The sequence below is a fragment of the Heptranchias perlo genome, chromosome 28 (genome assembly GCF_035084215.1).
Source record: "Heptranchias perlo isolate sHepPer1 chromosome 28, sHepPer1.hap1, whole genome shotgun sequence".
In the NCBI taxonomy this organism is placed as follows: domain Eukaryota; kingdom Metazoa; phylum Chordata; class Chondrichthyes; order Hexanchiformes; family Hexanchidae; genus Heptranchias; species Heptranchias perlo.
The window spans coordinates 4832326-4838365 of record NC_090352.1 but is presented as its reverse complement, the minus strand read 5'-3'; the positions used below and the strand labels follow the sequence as shown (position 1 = coordinate 4838365).

The 6040-nt window shown below is 44.8% G+C and overlaps 1 protein-coding gene across 1 annotated transcript in view; it reads right to left on the bottom strand.

The window, feature by feature from the left end:
• Window positions 1-725: 725 nt before the first annotated feature.
• The window catches only part of spns2 (SPNS lysolipid transporter 2, sphingosine-1-phosphate), a 104786-nt gene continuing 99471 nt past the window's right edge, over window positions 726-6040 (bottom strand). Inside the window, exon 13 of the mRNA XM_068007949.1 lies at window positions 726-3590. The gene's annotated coding sequence lies outside the window, so the exon portion shown is untranslated. The remainder of the gene's footprint in view (window positions 3591-6040) is intronic.

Here is a 6040-nt window from a genome sequence, read left to right as displayed (position 1 = left end):
TGTTGAGGGGGGGATGAGCTGTGATTGGAGGGTTAGTTTGAGGGAGGATGAGCTGTGATTGGAGGGTTAGTTTGAGGGAGGATGAGCTGTGATTGGAGGGTTAGTTTGAGGGAGGATGAGCTGTGATTGGAGGGTTAGTTTGTTGAAGGGGGGGATGAGCTGTGATTGGAGGGTTAGTTTGTTGAGGGGGGGATGAGCTGTGATTGGAGGGTTAGTTTGAGGGAGGATGAGCTGTGATTGGAGGGTTAGTTTGAGGGAGGATGAGCTGTGATTGGAGGGTTAGTTTGAGGGAGGATGAGCTGTGATTGGAGGGTTAGTTTGTTGAAGGGGGGGGATGAGCTGTGATTGGAGGGTTAGTTTGTTGAGTGGGGGATGAGCTTCAATGGCCCAGATAAGTTCTTATATTCTTATTCCTTTCCTGGACGTTAAAACTCGGCTGCTTCTTAGCTCCCTCCATTTTTTTTTCTGCCATCAATCTACAGGATTTGAAAACCCAATCTTGCATCATCTGACCATTAATTCTTGACTTATCTTCTTTACAACCTTGCTGGTGTCCTGGATTGGGTGTGTGACCCTTCAGTATAATTCATACATTTTGCAAAAACCTGCGACACAAATTGTGAAATGCTCTTGTGGTAAAATATTCTGCTCCTGGACGTAGGTGCAGTTTAGCTGAGGTTGACGTGATGCAGTTACATAAAGAATATAAAATAACGGAATACTGCTGCATTCAAATAGTTTATTTCTTAATTTACATGTCTATACATAAATTTTAGCTATGACCTTGTGTATAATTTATATACTTTGGCTTTAAACAATAAAATATACCTGAAATAATCAGATAAAATAGATTTTTTTAGAAAAAAGTTCTTGTTTGACAAGAAATCTCAGACACTTGGAACAGTGCAAGTGGAATTTATACAGGAACAAACGCGTATTACACAGAAAATAAGATTTAATGCACAGCCAACCATTGTATAGGGTGCATTTACTGAGAAAACCAGGCAGTGGCAAATAAGAGTCCTGCGGGAGAGGGGAAACCTTACTGTTAAGTGAAGGAACAGCTCTCAGCATCTGTTTGTACTTTTAACTTGCAATTCAGTAAACTAGGAATCACAGAATTCACAAAATGCCTTATGTGGAAGGCGTGGGTAATGAGTACAAACGATGTTGGAAGGAAATCTGCATTGTGTGTAAGGCATTTTCTACTAAGATTAGTGCATGTGGCTAAAATGGTTTCTAATTGACAACACTGGCCTAGATTATAGCATCTAATCTCATGCCTGTATTTTCCCACATCTATTATTAGTTGATGGGCCACTGGGATATATGTTCGGTTATGGATCTGTTGGTATGTTATGAAGCTGTTGATTTGTAAGTGAGGAGAGTAATATCCCTTTTATCCCTATTGCCAAGTATTCCTCACAACCACGGACCTTCTGTTAACTGCTTGTCCAAAAAGCCTATAATATAATTTTTTTAAAGTTGCAATCTCTTGAAGGCCTACGGCTAAGTTCAACCAGTTGTATGACACACCTTTTCCATATAACCACTTCTAAGATTTAGCTCTTTGAGTGCGAGCGATGGAGTCACCTGTGCCTCCAAACCCACAGTCACATCCGGTGCTGGGTTTCATTGTTACAAGTGACTTGATTCCACTCACCATAATATCCCAATGGTAGAAATTTTCTGATACATTTTGAAAAGGAGTTAAACTTTCAACATAGAAATGTGTTGGGAAAGAAATGTCAAAATATTTGGTTAATATTACCTTCAGAGGAGGTGTATTCTAGTTTGAGCTGTTGGTGTTGATGCAATGCTTGTAAACAGGGTGCAGTCATGGTGAGGAGTCCTAGTAGGCCAGCAGCTCAGGTTAGCAGTTGAGATGCTAGGCCTGAGTATCAAGGAGATGGCGGGGGAGGAGCTTTTCATAAGTCACCCTGCTGGACTCTCATTTCTGCCACCCACCTTTGTTAATTTTACCGAGTGGACGTTGTTGCTGTGGTAACAGCATGAGATGACTCAACATGTAGGTGTACGTTGGTTCTGCTATTTTATAAGTCTAGTAACTGCCTCTAATTGTTTTAAATTCAACTTTTGTTTGAAGTACAACAAATTCTGTCCATAACCAGACCAGACCTGTCCTAATATTGTTCATCCATTGCAGTCAAACAGTAGATGGTGCAATACTCAGCCCAGGAGATCCCAGGTTCGAGATGTTGCATTAGCTAATCTCAGACAGAGTGCCATTTGACCTGCCAGAGTGGTCTCTGTGTCCTTGGGCTAGAGAGCAGGAAAATCAGGCTGAATTCCTACACAATGAATCCTGCTGGACAGTGCATGTAGGGACATCAGGTGAGGATTTGGTTGTGATGCCCCCCTCTAGTTATAGATTGCTAATGGGCACTGATGAATAGCTATTTGGGCAATGAAGCATTTGAGAGAAGAGGGGATGATATTGGGGGAAGATACAGCATCCAGGGGCTCCATCGCTTGCACCTTAAGAGTTGAGGAATGGCTAGAAACTACCCCAAATTCCTGTACAAAAATATTGTTTGAATACTTACTGGGACCCGTCTTTGAGACAGCAACAAGAACTAACACCATCAAATCAAGTTGGTTGCTGCGATTACAAGAAGTTCAGATATTGCACACTGCCTCCCCTCTCCCCCCCACCCCTTTGTCAATTTCACGATTTCATTGGCCTCAATGAGATAACACACATGGCTGACTTTAGAAAGTAGGTGTGGAAGAAAGGAGTTAAAGATCACTAAAAGTATCTAGATTCACTTCAAGGGGGTTTTGGTGCACATTCTGAAGCCAGAGGTTGCATTGTTGTCAATAGGTATTGGTACAGAAATCTCAAAAGCCAATGCACTTTATTGCTATCTGATGCTCTAATTCACCACCTCACATTGGTCCTACTACTGCCACCTCCACAAGTAACAGGCATATCACCATCACTTCACCCTGGTGTTTTACAGCTCAAAGTGCTCTCTTGTGTAAGAGGCAATATCTATACTGCTGGGAGTTTTTGCACCGCTACAGTTGGCATAGGGATGGAAATTTCACCACTCCCCCATTGGTCTTTACTGATGGCTTAGTGCCAACTCTGAGCTGCAACTTTAAGTGAAAGGAACAATTTAATTAGTCTCTTAGACATTGGCTGGAGCCCTTGCCTTATTTTGATCACAAATAGCCTCATAGTGCTAAAGCTGAGATTGGCGGCGATTTTGTTTTGTTATGGAGTTGAATCATGGCTCCAAACCATGAGGTCAGATCTCAACACGCAAGTGTTTACAAAAAACCGAGACAAACGCAAAGTTTAAGACTTTGTTCTCGCGCAGAGATTTCCGTAATAAAAAGAGAGAATTGCAAGGCCCGTCCCTTACGAGGAGGGTTCCTTATAGTTGAGCCCCGTTTTAAGTCGTGCCGCCCCTGCGTTCTTGGCGCGGTTCATCGCTTCCCCGACGGTCGGGTAGTCCCATTACGCGACTGTGATAAACTTTGTTCCGTTTGCAGCAACTGCGTTGCCGTTCGAAGGCGAAAGTCGCTGATTTGTGAGCCATCTTCACCTGCTCCGACCTTAGCTGTAGGTGGGGGAAGAAAAGGGCCGGGTTTAGTCTTGGGGAAGCCAGATAGGTACAGGCAGGAGAAAGGAATAGAAGGTTATGCTGATGGGGTCAGATGAAGTAAGGTGGGAGGAGGCTCATGTGGAGCATAAACACCAGCACAGACCAGTTGGGTCTGTTTCTGTGCTGTATATTCTACGTGAATGGTGACCTCAGTCCGAGACACGAGCATTTTCAACACTCGGCAACTCTTAAGGTGTTTGTAGCTCCACTCCTTTCCTCGTGTAACATTTCCAAAACTGGCTGCCTATAAATTCCCAGGAATTGATGTTTTCAAAACACCAGGGGAATCGTTTGCATTGCTTAAAAGAACATTAATCTGGGAGTGACAATGGAGGAAATGATCTCTGCATACATCCCAGATAGTCATTTTTAAATAACCAATCCCTGATGATTTGCCATTTACATGCTCCATAAGAGCTTTAGGAAATGTGGAACAAGGAAAGGACATTTGGCCTAACGAGGCTGTTCCGTCAACAGCCAATCTACACTATCTCCGACTCCAGCCGACTCAATTCATCTCGAGGGAAAGTTCTGTACAAATACTGCCTGATCACTAAAGGCAATTAAGCAAAATGCTCCAATATTCATCCATCTTTACAACTCCACTATCTAACCCTGGTCTGCTGCCCTCCAGGGGCAGCTTATCCCCATAACACTGAACCCAGCGTAGGGACTACTTTCCCCCCATGGAGATACTGTCTGTACTTATTCTTTCAATATTCAATCTTGTTCCTAACCAGAAACATAACCTGCTCTTTTCAGGGAGTTAATTGATGCAGCATTGACCATCTGAGCTGGGAGTCTACATATCATCGGAACATACAGGATGGAAAAGACTCCACCTGGCTGGCCCCAATACTAATGGCCCTCAAATCACCGGCTGCACCAACTGTCCATCCCATTCTCCCTTCATTTTTTCCATACTATCTGCCTCCCTAACCATTATCCGTTGACCCTAGGGCAGGTCCTTGCTCAAATTTCACACGAGTTATTTGAGCCACTTACTAGGGAAGAGCAGCTGAGGTGGTTTCCCATTGCCTTCCTTGTGGTTTTTATCTTTGGAGGACCTTCTCCTAGGCTGGGGCTACAACCAGGGCCATAGAGCTGCACCTACTCTTTATAATAGGGGAACCACCCACATCCATCGGACACAAGTACCCCCACTGGACATCAATTCAGAGCCGGTGCCAGAGTGTGTCTGCTCGCCAGGGCTGTCTGGAGTGGGGCCTGAAACCAACCCTTCTGACTCAGAGGCGGGAATACTGCCACTAAGCCAAAGGCTTTCTCTCTCAACCACTAGTCTGTGGAGAAAAATTTATGCTGTCTCACCTTGTTGATTTGGAGCCTGTCGTTCTACTCCAACAATGCCAGTTAGATCTGGGGAGCAGTGTCGTCTAGCACTTAAGTACAGCAGATACCTTGAGGTTATGTCCCTCATTGGGCTCTTTGGTCCCACTGCAGCATGTCTGATTCTTCACATTGCAGTCAATGTGTTTTCAGCACACGCTGTGACCTGTACTTCAGGGACATTGTCTGACTTGTGATGTGTTTACCCTTGTGTACCCTGGGGAGGGGTTTCCTCAACTCAGTCGGGGACTTGAATTCAAGTTTTTCTTTTAAATTTGTCCAAATCGGAATCAGGCCAACTTTTCTCACAACGCTGCTTATTAATCAGTCCGAATACAGGAAAACCACTGCTGGCCTAACTGTTAATGTAAAAAGAGTGAGCTGGCTAACAAAATGTATTGTTTTTTTTAAAAGTTTCACTTTTCCAGGGTGGACCCTTTCACCTTCCAGACATGGACTTTCCCTGACCCCACCTGGCTCCAAGCTTAGCCCAGGCCAGCAAGAGGCCGAGGCTGATAAGGAGCTACGTTCAGTACGAGGCTGGCACAGGCCCAGCAATGGAATTATTGCCACTTCTAAACTCTGCCCACAAAACAGGCCTGGAACTGCAGGCAGTGGCAGCAAAAGACTTGTTTCTTCGGTGTGTCAGGCGACCCTCTTTAGGGGCGAGTGTGGTCATTAGGCTTCAAGAAACCTGCCCTTTGCACTGACCTACATGCTACTTGGTTTCACGATCCCAGCGTTTGAAGCGCTGGTTGACTTTCTGCCACATGTTAAACCATCCCTTAATTGAGAGGACAGTCAGGTGGCCAATGGACAGCTCTTACACTGAGAAACTATTTCCTCTGGTGGGGGAATCCAGAACAAGGGGACATAATCTTAAAGTTAGAGCTAGGCCATTCAGGAGCGAAATCAGGAAGCACCTTTCACACAAAGGGTAGTGGAAATCTGGAACTCTCTCCCCCAAAAGGCTGGGGTCAGACTCACAGGGCACAACCCTGCGGGCCACCAGGCTGTGATACAGGCCGGTGATACCTGAAGCAAGTGGCAGGGTGCCC